This window comes from Catharus ustulatus, chromosome 8 (assembly GCF_009819885.2).
Source record: "Catharus ustulatus isolate bCatUst1 chromosome 8, bCatUst1.pri.v2, whole genome shotgun sequence".
In the NCBI taxonomy this organism is placed as follows: Eukaryota; Metazoa; Chordata; class Aves; order Passeriformes; family Turdidae; genus Catharus; species Catharus ustulatus.
The window spans coordinates 20504585-20523457 of NC_046228.1; the positions used below are offsets into that span (position 1 = coordinate 20504585).

General features: G+C 37.9%; 1 protein-coding gene across 5 annotated transcripts in view; it reads right to left on the reverse strand.

The window, feature by feature from the left end:
* Nucleotides 1–18873, reverse strand: part of USP54 (ubiquitin specific peptidase 54) — a 92214-nt gene that overhangs the window by 66829 nt on the left and 6512 nt on the right. For 4 of the 5 annotated variants that reach the window (XM_033066791.1, XM_033066796.2, XM_033066798.2 and 1 more), the window contains exon 1: nucleotides 3407–3488. The exons of the other annotated variant lie outside the window; for it this stretch is intronic. The gene's annotated coding sequence lies outside the window, so the exon portion shown is untranslated. Of the gene's footprint in view, nucleotides 1–3406; nucleotides 3489–18873 lie in introns of those variants that run through there. 5 annotated transcript variants of the gene reach the window in all.

Consider the following 18873-nt stretch of genomic DNA (forward strand, 5'->3'; position numbering starts at 1 on the left):
GAAGTCTCTCAGACAACAAAAGCCAGCGTTTAAAAGTTACCAAAGACAAGCAACACTCTAAATACCACAGAGGTAACACCACAAATACCACAAATAACTGCACTTCTTGTTTCTACTACCCTCCTAAAACCACCACAAAAACAAGAAAAGCAATTCTATTGCATACATACTCCCAGTGACTGCCAAACACAGTGCACTGCATTTAATCCATCCTGCTTTTTGGAACTTCCACCTCAGTAAGTGGACCCAACTCAAAAGAATGTTTTATAAATATTCTATCAGAAAGAGAAGGCAAAAGGTCTTCTTGACTGCAAGTAAGACACCAGGTTATAGATGCCTGTTAATCAAGCAAAGCACTAAATTAAATTTCTTGGTCAAAGCATGAGCACATTCTTTGAGTGACTGTGATGCCATGCTGTGTCCAAAGCCAAAGACAAGTCTCCCGTCACCTCTGCAGATGGGAAAGACACACACACACAGAGTTTTATGCCTTAAGAGTCATGGTACAAAATCATTTTCCTGTAGAAAAAGGCACTTGCTGTGGTATAAATATGATCTCAGGGTATTGAGGAATTAATTTATAGTTTGACTAAGTTAGGAATCAGGAAACAACTTTTCCACATAAAGCACACATGGCACAGAACCAGTACAACTGGAGTGATAAATCTGTATCCACTTTTCCAACACTCATCAAGAACTTACATAATTTTGTGACCGTAAATTACAGCACACAACCTGCAAACCTTGAATCTTAGCAGTGCTGTGCTCCTTGAAGAAAGTCTTGCAAGAAGTCTTGAGAAAGAAAATTGTGCAAGTTCATTTCACCTGCCTGCATCAAATAAAAACAATGCTTTTCAGCCTCTTATGTGTATGACCAGTTGAAGGTGCAAGATTCACTTTGGAAACTAATTTGCACTAACTTACTTTCATTTGTGAAACCCAAATGAAAGTAAGCTTGGCTGTATTATTTTACTTTTTTATCACTTAATTTGACAGAAAAAAACAAGACCACAAAGCCATAGTAATAGACAAGGTAATGAGACTCATAAAATAGTTTCTTACACTTTCACATCCTGCACTAATTATGTTCTGTTCTGCTTTATTTTTGTCCTATGACTGAACCTTGCAGACTGATATGCAGCCAGAATGTACATACAGCATGGAACTCCCAAGAGCATTTAAATCCATGCCACCATACTGAAGAGCTGAGAACAAAAGTCAATGCCACAAGTGATTCCAGGAATCCTCCCAATCACTATGGGGGAAATTGTATTTAAAACAATTTTTTATTTGCAGTTCATAAAACTAAGTCCTCTATGAAAATGTGCCATTATAAATAAGAGGGGAAGTAACAGCAATTCTTGAATCAGCTTTCTTTTCACCTTGAAATATTTTCTAATAATTTCATTAGAACAGCTATTATTTCTTAAAATTTCATGCACCTACAAAAGCTGCTGCAGATGCTTACAATTCAGTGACTTTCTCAACAGTATACAAAACCACATCTTATGATGGCTATTAACTTCAAAGCTAGTAAAATTAAACTGTCTTAAGATGCTAAATATGAACACGAAGGGTAAGACAGGTGATGACATCCAGAGAAAACAGTAAGCCACTTGTCAAAAATCTATGGAAAGTCACATCTGTTACAGTAATAGGTGCTGTAATGAAAAAATACACTTAAAAGTTAAAGAGATTTTCAGGTGGCAAAGTAATTGACCAGATTTCACCTTGTGGACTAATCCTGCTATGCCATGGATTACCTGCTTGTTCTGGTGTTACCTACTTAGCCTGGTGTCCTAAGGCTGGAACATGCCACTGGACTGCAAACCTGCTTCTGACAAAACACCCATACTCTCAGCATAAATATGGGAGAAAAAAAAGAAAAAAGGCTACTAAACACTAGCATATTGTGACATTCACTCGGTTTCCTGTCCCCGAGGTGTGAGGCACACATGAAGATCAAGTATACATTATTATGCCTGAAGACTCCACTGCTCTTAAAGCATGCTAGATTAACATACTTCATCCCTTCTAAAAGCCCACTGTTAATGTGTCATTTGGGATGATGCATTTGCCAGGACAAAGGCCATCAGGGCTGATCTATCTGTGCAGGATGCCCACCACAAAGACCAATACAAAATACCAAGGAGCATATGAACATCAGCAGCTAAATTTAGAGAACAAAACCACCACCTATTGCATACTGATTAGACTGAAATGCTATCAAGGCAATAAAAAAAAGAAACCTGCAGAATGATGGATTCAGAAGTGTGCATTCAAAACCAAAAATAGCACATCTCTTAACATATACATACATCCATACAAGTATTTTTGTAAACAAAGACTTATTCCAGAACCCTGCTCTGCAGATTAGAAGAGACTAAATCTACTTTGGAATTTAATGCAAAAAATTAGATGTGGTATAGATGGGCATTTCCAAATGAGGACTTCAAAGGGAAGTCTTAGCCTACATTTTTAGCATAAGAATGCCCAAGAGACTTTTCTCTAGTCTAAAGAGCCAAGCCTGCTAATGCCAGGTTTTACTCAGTCACATCCTTCTGCTACCCAAAAAATTACAGAGGTCCTCCTGGCCAACTTTAATCTTTGCATGATGATTCCCTCAAGCAGGGAATTTTTTCCTTATTTCTGCCAATTTTAACTTATCTGGTGAAAAGTGAACATACTAGCCAGAAATTAGAACTACAAATATAGAAGTCTATTTATCATGAAGATTAAATGAATGTTCAAAGCAAGGTTTCAATGCCTCCCCTTGCCTTAAAAAAAAAAAAATCCTAACCAACCAATAAAAAACACAAAACCAAAAGCCCCAACCAAAGCCACAAGCAATCCTTTGCCTTTCTGCTCCAGAACCAGCAGACACAATTCCTGTGCATACAAATATTTAGGCGGTGTAAATTCCACACGGGCTTACACATTCCCACCACACTGGCAAAAGGTCTAGTCCCTTTTCCACACAGATGGGACATAATCTTCCATCGGCAAGGAAGGAAGAGCCGCTCTAAAACATCTGACATCCCTCCTCTAGGGCAAAGCTGAATTGCTATGATTTACCCAAGGATAAAGAGTTAAATTTGGTGCAGCACTTTCCATCAAGGACAGCAGGTACACAGCACAATTCATCACCATGGAAAACAGAAACAACTACGGCAGTATCTGCAGTTCACTTACTATCTAAGCAACAGTTTAAACAAGCAAATACAAATGAAATATACAACATGACAGATAGCTGTATTACCAAAAAAAAAAACCCCAAAAAACCCAATTAAGTTTGCAAATAATTAAACCCCCTGCACACAGCACATTTTCCCCGTCTAGGCTGCTGAAGGAGAAAACCTTTCATGTGCTTATACGGCAGGCAGCCCCACACAAAACAAGCCGACACCTGCTGCAGCGGCCCCGCACTGAGGCGCCTTCGGTTCCCGCCGCTCCCGGTTCCCCGGCTTCCGCCGGTTCCCGCCGCTCCCGGCCCGCGCGGCCCCGCGCGCTCTCCGCCGCCCCGCGCACGTGCGCAGCCGCCGCCGCCCCGTCCCGCGGCGCGGGCAGCGCGAGCGGGAGCCGCGGCCCCGCCCCATGACGTCATCGCTCCGGCCGCGCACCTGATCCCCGGCAGGTCGCGCCTTAAAGGGGCCGCCGCGGCCGCAGCCCCCGCGGGGAGGGACGGGCTGTAGTGGCAGGGCCGCGCTCGGGTAGCAGCCGCCTGTCCCCGCAGGGCAGCTGTGCCGCCCCACGCCTCCCTGCGCCTCTCCGCCACCTCTCGGCACCGCCGAGAGACCCTGCAGCCGCGCCCTGCCCGCGGACGCCTGCAGCCCTCCTCTCCGAAATGAACTATGCCAGGGTGCTGATTATGTAAATAAATAATATGGGCAAGCAAACCACTCACCTGGAGGATTTTAGCAACACACTTCGAATCCTCTCCCGTTCTTTCCACAGCTCTTTTTAAGAGGTGCCCTTGGCTATAGTAGGATGTGCCTCTCTGATTCTTCCCATCCAAGAATCCAAACAGCTCCAGTTTTTAAGAACTTGTAGGCCACAGCTTTCCTCTTTTACCCCAGAATCACAATGTCAGCCTGCCCACTGGTAAAGGACAGCCTGACCATTCTCAGCGTCATGCTCAGAACCAGATACTGAACAAGAACTGCTGTATTTCTGCCAGAAGAAACCAGCCGGTGTAACATGGCACAAAAACTGATAACCACTTGGTTTGTATCATCAACAAACCAGACACACTCAAAACGCAATTGGGGCAAATCAGACATCACTATCCTCTTCCCTAATCAAAATCAATTGTCCTCTCATCCTGCTCAGTGATCCTCTTTACCAAGGAAATGTGCTGGAGGACAAGAGACCTTTAAATCAGTATCTGCATCACTTCAACTCCAGACAGGCAAATAACAAGAGATGGGGAAGGGAGGATAATGAAATGGAAGATACAAATATTAAAATTTCCTATTCAAAAAGCAAAATTGAACAGAAACATGGCAGTTTCTATACTGTCATCCTTCTTATTTCTATCTACCCACATCTATCTATTTATATCCTATTTATACCTAATCCATACAGAATAAATACTATTCTTACATAGCCAGGCATGACAACACATCACTCTCACATAAACCTCAAAGAGGTTGCTGGGAATTCTCAAGGTGCAGGTACTTCTTAAATTCTCTCACTACTGTTATCAGCCATCAGTCTAGACAGACTACCAGGATTAACCATCATGTCTGCCAGCTTTCAGAGCAACTTCATGCAAATGAATTCATCTCTGTCTGCTCCAATTCCTCATCTGTAAAATGGACAAATGACACTAACCTAATTCTCATGCACACTCACAGGGATAGTTCCTCCTTTTGGATATCAAAGATGAAGTAATAATAGAGCAGTGTCACTCACTGTCCAACTAGTATCAAAAAGCTTTTATTTAACCTTCTACAGCTGTTTCCAAACAATTATTTGATTCTGCAAAAGTTCCCCTTTTTCTTTGTTTCTATGCATGGGTTCTGCCATCAGTTATACCAGCACTCATCAAAAACAGTGTTGGCCATCAGAAGTGCAGCGTTCGGAAAAGAGGAGAGACAGAATTCTATATGCATATGGGAACAGGCTGAATTGTACTTTAACACAATATAATATAACCTCATACAAAAGCTTTTGCTTCTTGCTTTCTTCATGAGGAGATACCATAAATATACATGTAATCAAATACTTCAATTCCATTCAACTCTTGCTTTCTCTTATAGAAATTACAGCTTCCCCCCTCCCATTTGCCTACATTTGTAGGCACCCAGATGTCCAAAAACATTTTCTTTATGTTTTCCCCCCCTCATTCTCTGAGTACTTTTAAAATCTGTGTTTCTGCTTTAGTGAGCTTAGTTGCCTAAGATTACTATACTAAATAATCCGGACTATTTTCCAGAAAATGATGAATGTGATATAGCATGTTTTCTAAAATAGAATTTCACTTTCATACTAATCTCAGATTGCATGTGGACAGAAGTTATACAATCTTATTTTATTTAGGTACTTTGAAAAAAAAAAAAAAGTAAATGCTTAATGCTTCTAGAATGAAGGCACCTCATCCCCTCAGTTCCTTAGGCTATTATTTAAACATGAAATTTTTTTTGCTTTTTTTAGCGTTCATTCTAAGGTGAGAAATTATGCAAAACAATCAAAAAAGGCATACTACTGTACTACAATTTAAAAACTCCACTTATTATCAAAAGCTGGGTTGTCAGTTCATTAGTGCTAATTTCAATTCAGCACCTCGTTTGCTAAAATTTTCGTGGCAAACACGTAGTGGGATTTTATTTTAAAGTATATTCAAAACAGACTATCTTAATTATTGATAATAATAAATGTGGAATTTAAATACACTCAAATACACTTTTCCCTAAATAAAAGTAGTTTTACTCAGTTTAAAATTATTTTTAAAAATAATCCCTTGTTTCATTGTTATCCATCCTGTTTGGTGTCTTTTTGATCACTGAGCTCCCACCCTTGGAGAGACGACTGAGCAACTTCAATTGGAGCCTGGAAGTGAGCTCTTCACAGCTGACAGATCGACTATTGTCTGTGGCATGTTTGCAGTGCTATTGCTTATCCAGACTATTGTGTTGCCTTCCTGTTGCCCTCCCCTAGAACTACTAAATTAAACCAACATATTTACACATATTACCATACAACATAGCTATCCCATTAACAGTGTTGAATAAGCAAGATTTAATAAGTAAAATTACAGTTCAGTTCTGTCTTGCACAGTGAAATCACCACAAAATCATTTCTGAACTCTATGTATGGAACACTGGATTTGTATCCACATTTCAGTAGCATAAACAAATTCAGTGCACTTTTAGTCCTCTAAATAAATTGATGTCACTTAGGAGCACTCAGCTAGTTTCTAATGTAACATTAACTTCCATTTACTTCTGTTGCAACAAGACAAACTCCACTATAGTGAAAGGAGCTGCAGCCCTCTCACTAAATTTCAAGTTTGGATTGTAATTCTGCTAACATAGTCGTCGTAACACCACACTTTATGCTTATAAATAAAGCTTCCATTATGCATATTTATGTTATTCTAAAAAGAGACAGACAAATACTAGGTACTATGGCATCTAACAGCCTAAACCAGCATTCCACAATGTGCAGCATTCTTCCTCTACCAAATAAAGCAAAGCAAAAGAAATTTTTGTTGGTCCAAAGTTAATTATCTTCATTAATTCAAGCACAGAAAGTGCAACACCATGCAGCATAAACAGTAAGTATGACAGGTCTGTGCTTCCTCAGTAGATTTGCAAATGTAGCTAAACAAGGAACTCCAGTTCCAGAAACCTGAATTATTTAAGGCATGTACATTCCAGGTCCAAGAAAAAATAAAGCCATGATTTTCTGATCTACCTATGGTTTTCAAAAACAAGAGGTAAGATACAACATGAAATTATCCATTGATGAGCAGCCAGTTGCTGCAGTAAATTTCATTCCAACCACACAAGGGAAAAGCAGCTCTAGTGTCCTAACCTCAGGCACTGGCATGAGCTCAGCTCCCAGCTCAGCAGCATCACAGCACTCCCAAACCCCAGGCTTTCTTAAGTACATCATTAGAATCACACCAAATGCTGGTTTGGCCTCCTACACCCAGTACTTAGAGCTGATTGATGAGGCTGCAACATCCTGCAAGTTCTGTACTACAGCATCTCTATTATACATTCCTCCTACATAGCAGTCTTACCCTCCAGTTCCAGTGGCAGATGTTACTGGCATTCTCTCTGAGACTGAGTATTTGGGGCATATTTTTCAAAGATTATTTTATCACTGAGTATGCATGGACAATAACTGTCTTACTTTGCACTCCACCACAGTAAGGGTCCTCCTATTTATTCCTAATATCTGTATCACCTACTAGATTCATACAGCTAATTCTGCATTTTTTACTTTAAAGCAAGAGTTTCTGGCTCTGGTGGTTAAAAACAATACCATTAAAATATGGACAAAGCTTGAAAAAGCACCAACCTATGGGTTTTACATATAGATTTATCTGGATGTTTGGAGGCTAATTGCCAATACTTAAATAATCAATGTCAACAGTAACTTTTCTTGCAGATAAAATGAACACAAACATTCATCTAGGAAAGGTTCATGATGCAAGAAACATAACAGAATTTACAGTATTTAGCCCAAATTCTCTATGTGATGGAGAAGCAAAATAGTAGTAGCAGAGGAGAGAAAGAGGAGTTCAAATTATCTCCTCAAAACCAAAACAAGTATTTTCAAGTCACCCTGATCCTTTCTATAGCATGCAAAAACCTCCACCTCTTACAAGCTCCAGAGTGTCTCCCTACAGATCCTGGACTTGTACTGCTTCCATATCAGACATCTGCCCTGTGTTTAAATACTGCCCATGGGAGAAAGGAAGGGAAATATGAGGCAAAATCATAAATTGAAAGCAGCTCTTAGTAAGTTATTAGAGAGAAGGAATACTGAAACGATGGAATTTCCTTCACATTTACTTAAACAAAAAGCACTTAAAATGCTTGGAGCTGTGACAAATTCCATTCTCAGGCACAAAATTCAGGTTTGGCTGGCTACACCGTACCCAGCCTGTTGGCTTTGACTCACAAAATCTCTCTGAGCAAACAGAAACTAAAAATGCTAAGTAAGGTAATTTCCAACTGCAATGATTAAAGACACGTATTCCAGGGTATAACAATGCAAATAGAGACTCAAGTACACTAACAACATATGTTACACCCCCAGGTAACTGAAGATTGTATTCATTTCTTAGTGGAGAAATAGACAATGGAAACTGGGAAAGATTTTATAAACAAAACAATTACCAAGAGTACACTCCTTGTTTTCATATGCTAATATACGTCCAGTAGCCAGAGTGCTGGAGAAACAACTGAACTCATTATGAAAATGAGAAAGAATTAAAGCTAACTACTGACAGACTTGTTAAGGACCCCTCAAAAGGAAAAAAGAGCTGAAAATCTTGTGTGGTACAAGTCTTACTTGCATATCAACAAGAAAAAGATGAGGCCACTGAGTTAGAGAAAGTTAGAACTCAAAGGAGTGGCAATGTAGAGACTGATTGCATCACCATTTTGTCAAGTGAGTACTGTCTCAGGGTAAATTGTCTCCATGTACAAAGTGCTCATTTTTTATCCAGCAACATTTCAAAAAGTCTCTATGTACTGTTCATCAATCTTAAAATTTTGTTGCTTTTCAAAAAACAGCTAAATAAAATACTTAAGGAGAAAGAACAGTCAGCTATCTCAGCAACTGGTCCTTTGTTCGTGATGAGACCTAATCTATGTTTTTTGCAACATTTTAAGATCACTCATCTTTCCCTTTTTCTCATGGATGGGCTTTATACCAAACAACTTCCTACCTTCCTGAAATTGCCTATCACATACACACAAAATTATGCCTTCTGCTTCTCTTTTTGACACTTGCACGTTCACTCCTCTCCCCAGTTCAAATTGTTTGTCTTTCCAATTAGGCCTCATTTCCCAGACCTCAAATAACTTGATTACTCTTCTCCCAAACTCTGCTCAGGTGAGCTCTATTTCCTTAGGGCATTTGCCCTAGTGAGATGCAGCACTTCAACAGAAGACATGGATAAAGAAAAAAGAAAAAAGATTATTCTGTATCTTTTCATCTCTCCTGGTATACATCAGGAATTCTGGAGAGTTATCATTTAATTATTTGTTCTCTACAGTCTAATTGTGTATTCATGATTTCTTTTAAGTGTAGAACTTCAATCTGTCACTATTTATCTCCTAAGATTTTCTTAATTTTCTCAAAATAATTCTGTGCTCATAAACTTGTGTCCTATGTGTATATATTCCCTCCAAGTTCTAGGAGCATTTTTAGTGAATCAATTTTGTAAGCACACTCTATTCTATCATCAAGGTCATTAAGAAGAAGATTGAAATGAAGCAGAATGAGTACAGACCCAACAGACCGTGCAGATCCACATTCAATACAACCATTTCATTCTGACAGATGATCATTACTAACCACCTACTAGGCACAGTCATCCACCAAGTCTTGCTCCTACTCTACAGAGTTTCTTTCAGGTCACATTTCTTCCCTTGTTTGCAATATTATAGCAAGAAACACTGCCAAAGAACTCACTAACATGAAAAATACTAACATACACACTTTTCTTGTCAATTCACTGGCCTTACTGTCATGTTACAGAAGAAAATTAGACTGGCATGACTATTTACTCTTCCTAAATTCATAGTGCTTGTGCCTCATGTTCCCGTTGTCTCCCGGAAGCTTATACTTTCTGGAATAATTTGTTCAAAATGTGGAAGATAAGAGACAGGGAATTATAGACCTTTCCTCTCTTTACCCACAGTCTTTACATTTTCATGTGTTCCAGCATCACAAAGGGCAGCCAGTTGTACTAAGATAGCTTCCATCACTTTATTTTTCCTTAACCAGTAAAAGGATCCATGTCATCAGGATCCAACCTAATAAAGAACCCACCCCAGCAGGTTTTGCATACTAACAAGTATGTCTTTTATTTCCTCCTTGTGCAAACTGCTCCTCATTTATAGTACTCTTCTGCTAGCGTTTTAAGGATATTTTCTCACTCCCAGTCCATCTCACAAACCTGTGCTGCCTGTGAAACCCCCACACTCTGTGGCCCACAGCCCCGGCTCTGTGGCTGCCAGGAGGGCAGTGTGGTGAGTGCAGGGCAGCTCCAGAGCTGCCCCAGGCTGTGCTGCCCTACGGGAAGGTCAGAGGGCAGGACATGCCCTGCAGAAGGAAGGGACGCTTCCCACTGGGATGGCCATCCCTAGTGCAATGCCAACGCAGGAGGGCTGCACTAAGACAGGAACAGAAGCAGAGCTCTGCAATCCACTTCATCACACCTGCAAGGGGAGCCAATTACCAGATAGTTTGCAGCATATTAGCGTCGCTTCTGAGTCAATGGTGAAATCTGTCTCCACACCCAGCCGGGCAGATGGAGCTGGGTTGGATGGGACACACACAAACACACACAGCACTGTTCACAAAAGTCATGAATATACACTGAACAAGGGACTGCAGATAAAAAACAGGATTAAGCCTGACACAAATGATCCTGCAGATATAATGGTCTCACAGTGTTGATAGCACAGCACATAAAGCCAGCAACCCTTCTGTACATTCCTACATTGTTGTACCATGACTTTTAAAACATTAGTAACTTGCTGTCCTTGCCCAAAATTAAACTGCATAGTAATACCCTTAGTATAGTACATGTGTACCTAGCAGTTTAAGATGTAAATGTTTGATTACATTATTTTACAAAGAACAGGAAGAAGAAAGTTTAAAATACATGAGTTAAAGATAAGTAATACCTATGTTTTCTTAAGTGTATTGTAGGTTATTCACCATGTACCCAAATTGTTTATTTCCTTTTCACAAGAATTATACAACGATAACATAAAACTGAAAAACTCTTTATTATCTTTTGTGTACACTAAGCATACTCATAGCCTTCTAGCCCTTCCCTTCATTGAAGTTTAATCTTCCCAAAAATATCAGAGACCAAAAGAAGTAAAATAGTGTAATACAATTGGAAATTAATAAAAATAGTTAGGATGTAAAAGTATCTACAAAATTAATCAGTTCCCCTAAGATTATCCAAATTTCATCTGACCCATTGTATAATTTTATGACAATACTTCATAAAATAGCAGAGTAAAATCTAACAAGTTCCACATTAGAAGAAAAAGAATAAAAATACTATTTGTGTAGACTGACATAGTAAATAAATGCTTAGCTGTTGGGGAGTATCTGACTGCATTTAATTAAAAGTGTAAAGACTGATGTTTCTGAAGGGGGGAAAAAAATACCATTGCAGACATGCCTGCTTTATGTCCCTCGGAAGGAAAAGGCTAAAACACTGATTTATCATGACTTAACAAGATACTGACCACCAGCTGAACTGCATTAACTGTCTAATGCCTTTCTAGTCCAATTACTCTGAGAAGCAAAACAAGTTAGTATAAACCACTAGTGAATTAACTATATTAACTTAGTGAAATCTCAGACAATATAACCCAAAAAAATTTACATTGAAACTGGTCAGTCACTAATTTATATCTTATCACATTTTTCCTGATGAGGACAAAAGCTTCAACTAGTGGGATTTTGGAAGAAGTTTGTTTGCTTATTTGGTTTTTTGCTATAGGCACAGTAAGGGATTAATGTCTGAAAAACAGTAAAATGTTACAAATTATATTAATCTTGAACACTAATATTAATCACTAATCACAATGAAGTCACTAATGAGATAAGATTTTACTGGCCAATTTGAAGTGGGCTGTCATTCAGTATAATTTGGGACAGATACTGTTTGATTTTTCTTTTGCATGAATTAGATTGATTACTAGTCCTCATAACAATCATTTCAACTCAGAGCTCAAGAAATGTGTTGAGGAAAATTTGCATGATAAGAGGAACATCACCTTGCAGGCTTTGTACTGCTGCCTCATATATGTGACAGCTATTGATAGAAAAAAAAACACATTAAGGCCCCTAATATCACCTATAAACTTGGAAAGAAGAGCTCTCTCCTATTTAGTTCACTGCCCGCTACATGATAGCATGTGACTACAACACATCTGCTCTATTCACAACCACACTGGAATTCAATGCAAACACATATTTAGTTTAGTAATTCTGTAACATAATTTGAACAGTTAGTACAGTCTGTATTCACAATGCCTGTTTATTCTTAGTTTTAGCTGGAGGCTCAGTTGCATCCTGTCTATATGGACAGGACCCACAACAAGAAATAATTACTGCTGATTACTGTCCAGAGAAAGCCTGTTCTTTGAAGGTGATCTTTGTAGTTAAATCTAATTTTCGTCTCTTGTGTATAGATAGGCACACAAGTTACATTAGAAACATCATTTGCTAACTCAAAAGAATTCATTGTAATGTTTCATTACACTACTTCACATATCCTCCAAGAATTTCCACCCCAGTAGAACATAACAGATTTTAGAACTATTTCTGTAAGAAGACAGACATTTCAAGATCTGGTTCCTCTTCTCACTGAACCAGGGATGTGACAGCACTGGAACTGCCAGAACACCCAAATTTTATTCTGAGTTCTACACTAACATCATCTGACAAGCCAAGCCTCTGTGCCCATCCATTCTGGCTACTTATGATATGATGCCAAAGCTAATTTTGTTGAAATATCAGAATCGAAAGACTCGAAACAGAATTCTAGTAAAAAAGAAAAGCTAAAAATCATGTCCAAAACTGAGTTCACCAGGATTAATTTGAATTTTCAAACAATAAAAAGAATTCTGCCTGCTTATGTACAAAGGCAAGAAATAGATCTTCAACCACTTGCTTGTCAGAGGAAGCCTTGTTTGTGGACATCTATCACAAGCAGCAAGGGAGTGGTGCCATAAAAAGCAGCTGACACTGACTACAACACATGCATTACCATGTCTGGGTAACAGCTACATACAATTTGACAGGGAAGGCTGGAATGGATGCTGATGTAATAAGTACCAAGGGGAAACTAATGCAGTAGTGGCATGGCTCTCATTCCTCTAAAATTTTAACTGCCATCATCTATTTCGTGGTATCAGCCCACCAACAGCCACAATTTGAATGGATAAGCTAAATATAAAGACATTATTGAAGCAAAATAAATTGTGCATACTCCTTTCTTAAGTATTTACCAGTCCACCAACCTTCTCTCCTTTATATTTACTTCACCTTCGATAGACGAACAGCTTGGCAACTTAAAAAAACATTTGTAAAAAATGTAATGAGCAAACTTGGTATTAAGGCTCACAGATATCTGAAATCAAAACACCTGACTCAAGTTCTTCTGAATTTTCCTTTGTATTTTAATTCTCCTTATTGCAAAGGATACAGAAGAGCTGAGTAAGCAGGTGATGTCACTGGACTTTATAAAAGAGGCAGAAATTGCATAAAGTGTCAAGATGCAATACACATCAATTGATCTCCCAATTAGTTACATAACAGATATTGTTGCTTTTTATAATTACATCTTGCAAATGTACAACATTTTAAACATTCTAACACTTTGCCTAGCAATTCTACTTGATTATCGACTAGGCAGAGTTATAATTCTAATTAAAACATAACCAAACATGCTATCAAGTGACATACAGAACTTATGTCATTTATAACATGAAGCTTTCAGTGCTGGTATCCTGGCTGCATCTCAAAATCTGAAGGTACCAGTAAACATATATTACTGTTATGCCATTCAATGGGAAGAAAAGGCTCACAAGACTGAAATTTAAACAACCTAAGAAAGCAAGACTGATTCCAGCTGTAAACATGTCTGCAATTCCAGTAGTGGAAAAATGAATACACAGAAATTCCCTCCTTGTAGAAACTTCTGTCTGCAAGAAAGAGGCTATCTAGTTGTGGAAGCAGAACTGACATCATTAAAAAGGAGACAAATCCTGCTCTACATTATCTTAGTCTAAATTCCAAATAATTTTGGCAGCATCAGTATGTGTTTTAAAAATCTTAGTGCAACAAAGGAAAAATTTCCCTAACGACCCTTTTAAAGAATCCCCAAAACAATTCTGCCCTGAAAATACAGAGTATTTCCTCCAGCACAGGTTTCTTTATAAAAATGTCAAATGGATTTTTGGCAGCAATAATTTTCCTACTTCAACTTTCAATTTTCAAAACCATGATTTCAAAGATCTCAATCTGCCAACAGGATAAATTGTAACATGAAGTCCAGGTAAGCTTAGAGGAAGGCACTGGCTTTGGCATTGCATTCCCCAAAGAACATGCAGATTACAGGAAAACACGTTTCACTCTCTGCCCCCAAATTCAGAAAGACATTTAAGTGAATTCAAAACGTTTAAGTGAATGCCTTTGAGGCAAAAGAACATTATTTTCCCTCTAAAGTTAGCTGGATAATTATACCCTGCAAGTAGTGCTGAACACTTAAAGGAATTACTAAGTAATTAGGCTTTGCAGGTGTGCCATTTATTTTGTAAAGCCCGAACAGGAGAAGAAATTTGACACAAACACCTGTTTGACCATTAGCTTTTTGGGAAGTTCTGATTAATATAAAAAGTGACAAGTGGGCGTGTTTCAAAAGCCAGAATTCAAGCGATTGGCTTTGTCTAGCCTGATCTGTGTAGTGTTCCATTAGTATTACTACGTTTTTATCAGATCAATAATAAAATCCTTTATGAAAGCTGATTGGAAAACCACACAAAGACCTACATACCAGCTACTGCTGCAAACACACTTTTTGTTCAAGGAGTACAGTTGTGCTACTTTTTCTCTTTCTTCTGAGGAAGTAAACTGCATATAAGAGGAAGAGTTAAGGACAGCACTAAGAACTAAGAGTCTTCACGTTGTCCTGAGTTAGGGTACCCATGCAAACATAAAAACATAACATAAAAATGCTGGCCTTCATTAAAAGAGACTGAGGGTTTATCAAAATCAATATTTTTTCCACAACCTCTTTAGAGCAGCCCAGAGTTGGCCTTCACTAGTTCTTAACGGATTCAAAATCATAGCCACTGCTTCTCATTTATGTGGTAGTTTTACCAGTCAATGGAAAATTCCTTTGGGAAGCAGCCAAGGCAACTTCTCCCCACCCTGACAAAGAAAAAATAACATATTTTAAAACCCACACAAACCAAACCAGTTGATATTCATAAAAAGAGGGAGAATTGAAGATCCTTTATTTCATTTGACACCATTTTCGTCTTTATTCAGAAGCTGTTCGGATTTCAATTTTTTTAAGAACAAAGAATGTTGGCAGAATTAAAACTGCGTGACTACACACCTAAATAATGGGAGTGGGCAGAGGAAGAAAAATACAAACACTAATTTACACGTTAAAATTCTTTTTATTGCCTATAGTCATCATGTGGGAGGACAGATATCAGGTCATTATTGGGGAAAGTAAGGGGCAAGATATTTTTTAACTGTTTTTCAGTTTGTACCACCTGTGTGCAGTCCAAAATAAGCAGCTGGATGTCACTTTGGCATTCACATCGCAAAGCACTGCCATCACCACCTCCTATTGAAGTAATTTGGCAAAGCAGCCTGGCAATGCAGAACATCCCTGTGCAGGGCCAGCAGCTCTGCTGGGGCAGGCAGACCCTCAACCTGGAGCTTTTCTTCAAAATATGCACGTGAAAATCAACTCTTTGATCTTCATCCCATATCAAAAGATAACACTAGAATCAAAAGTGAGTATTTAAAACAAAAGTGACCTTCTTTAAGTCTAGGACCAGTTTCATCAAAAAAATATTACAAGATAGAGAAATAAGAATTCTTTCTCCCTGTTGTAACCTTAATCCAGTATTAACCTCTTCATAAAATGTTATTAGTTATACTTACAGGCATAAATTATGAGTGTTTCTATAATTTTTCCTATCTCATGACAACTCTGAAGACAAAAGGATTTTTTTTATAGTCTCAAAAAAAAAATCTCCCGAAGAGATTCTTTTTAAAATCTAAATGCATCCTTTCTGACTTATCAAAGAATCACAAGTAACTGACAATGCTATTCTTGAAAAACATTTATGCAGTTCAGTCTGCTAAGCAGCTGACTGCAATTTAACAAAATTTCTTTTTGGCCTCCTTCTTTGTTTATATCAGTAACGAAAAAAGAAAAACCAAAAAAAAAAAAAGAAGAAAAAGAAAACCAAACCACTGTCTCAGCAACAGGCATATTATAAAATGCCTTGGTGACTTCCTGCTTAGGAACCCTAAAAAACTCTTCTGGCAGGTCTAAAACGTTATCTGTTTTATTAGAAGAAAAAATGTGCTGGCTCCCCTGCTCCAATTCTTCTTGCCTGTATAATATCCAAGTTATGCTATGTCTTACTCATAATTAGAATTTGTTCTGAATATTATATAATGTGTGAGAATGTCTATTTCTTGTACAAAAATTAATGTTTGTTTAGTCAAGGTCCTGCATAATTTATTAAAATTTAGAACAAAGAATTTCATAGTTTGGTTAAGTCCTCTTAGGAAAATGGCATAATCTAAAGTAAATCTTCACAGAAATATTCCTCAAAGCAGGAGTTAATCTGTCCACAGCTGCAGCTGCCTCTCAAGACAGCAATTTGCCTGCACTCCCTTTCCCCCTGAGCTGGTGCCTCCAATTCTCCAGTCTCATGTGATGCCATTCCTACCGAAGGAATTTATTGAACACTCCAAATGAACAGCTCACGCAATTAGGAAGAAAGAATGCTGAAAATGAGTGTGATCAACAAGTAAAGCAGAGCCACAGAGTAACTGAGGCTAGAAAGGATCCCAGAGGAGGTCTATTGCCTAACCTCACACCGAGAGCATGACTAAGAGGTCAGATCAGGTTGCCCTGGGCTTTATCCAGTTGGGACTTAAAATCCTCTAGGGACCTAGACTGGATTGCCTCTCATTCAAATGCACAGCTGTCAATGGAGTGGGAAAAATATCTTCCTTACCACCAGTCAGAACCTTTCCTGTCTTAATTTATGTCCATAAATTGGTAACACACTTCACATGCTTCCTGAGGAAAGTTCTTATGTCATATTTATGAGTGATTTTCACAAATCCAATGAGAACATTCGTTTGACTGAAAAAGTGAAGACATTTTTATGTCCTATTTAAAGCAGAGACATATTGACAATCCCATATCAGCTCAATAGGCTGGCATTACACAGAAGGACTGAAAATTCAGTATGCAGAAAACAAGAAATTGCCACTGAGAATTCTCAGAATTCACCTCAAGAACAGTATTTCAATTGTTTTATTTAAGTAACAATCAAAATTTGAGTGCTATTAACACTCAGACCATTAAAATATATAATAAAAGACCATTCCCAATGAATACCATAATTTATTCATAACTTCAGATAAGAATATAGACTCTGGCATTTAGTATATATGTCATTACTCAAATTAACTCCTGATAAGCTCAGATAGGAAGAAAGTAAGCCAAGGAACAAGCTGGGATATTGTTGCATGTTTTTTACTGATACCATTAACCTAAAGTGGGACAGCAGAGACATGAGGAAAGCGCTACAACTAACGCAACCATTTTCATTCCTACCTGAGACAGCTACATTTGAAGCAGAACAATACTAAAACAAGTAAATATTTGATGTTTTCCACGAAGAAAATCCAAATTTTAAAAATAAAAAAAAATTAAACAGTTTAGGATTAATTAGAAGTCTAATTTTAGGCTTTGATCCTTGTTCAAACAACTTCAAATAATATTTATTACATATACATGAGATAAAATATATGAAAGCTTAAAATTTATTGACAAATGGCATATCAATTCCAACTCTTGTACAAACAGTATAAGCATCAGAAGAACAAAACAAATTACTAATCTATACTTGAAGACTATATTTCAGAGCAGAACTAAGCAACTCAGTTGAGTATGACACTGCAATAGGCACACATTTTCCATGTTTTCTCTCCCAAAACCTACCAAAATCTCAAATATTCCTTAGCAGAATAATCCTGAAAAATAAGATTTTCCCAGTACTGCTGCTTTAGTCTAAAAATGTTTCAGGAGCTCTGCTGTCAGAAAAAGCAACTTCAATTTGAAAATGTCCCTCTTTACCCCTGAGCCTAAAAAAGTCTCTGTTCTAGTGGAGATAACAGGACTCTACCATCTTCTGCCTCTGATTGCTGCTGTTTCCTACCAGGCAAAAACTGAATACAGTGGAATTGCCCAGGTACCTTTCCAGGCTGCAGCTGCAATATCAGACAAACAGGCAGAGAAGAATCCCATGCAGAAAGTGAACAGAGGAAAACTTAATGGGTAAGTGGTAAAGAATTTATGTGATAATTATATCACATAATATGCTGAATATGACTGCTACAATTATTAACAACAGTATGTGGACTGATTAAAGAAATACATTACTAAATTAATTAAACTACCTTTCTATCTCTTCCAAAAATGAAGAGCCCTTAAAGAAAACATATTTGCACAACAGAAGATATTTCTTAAATGACAGCTATTTCCATAATAGACCTACAGTCTTAAACCCAGCTAGTTTTTGCTAACAGGAAACAGATTCTCTCCCTCTCCATCTGCTCCTGAAACAATGCATTTTAAGAGAAGTATCTAACGTGAAGTTTTAAAAAGCTTCCCTGAAAAATCTGTGGAAGTTGTCTGTCTTCAAGAATTTAAACAAATTAGGAATACCATAAAAACAGCACTTAAATGAAAACTGCAACATTTCCAAACTCACACCACAGCATTTTTTCCTAATTAGCTTTGAGAAAAATAAATAAATCTTTATTTAAAATCTATCAAGCAACCATAATCAAAGAAACCTAAAGTTCTTGCTGGCAATGCCTTTTTTT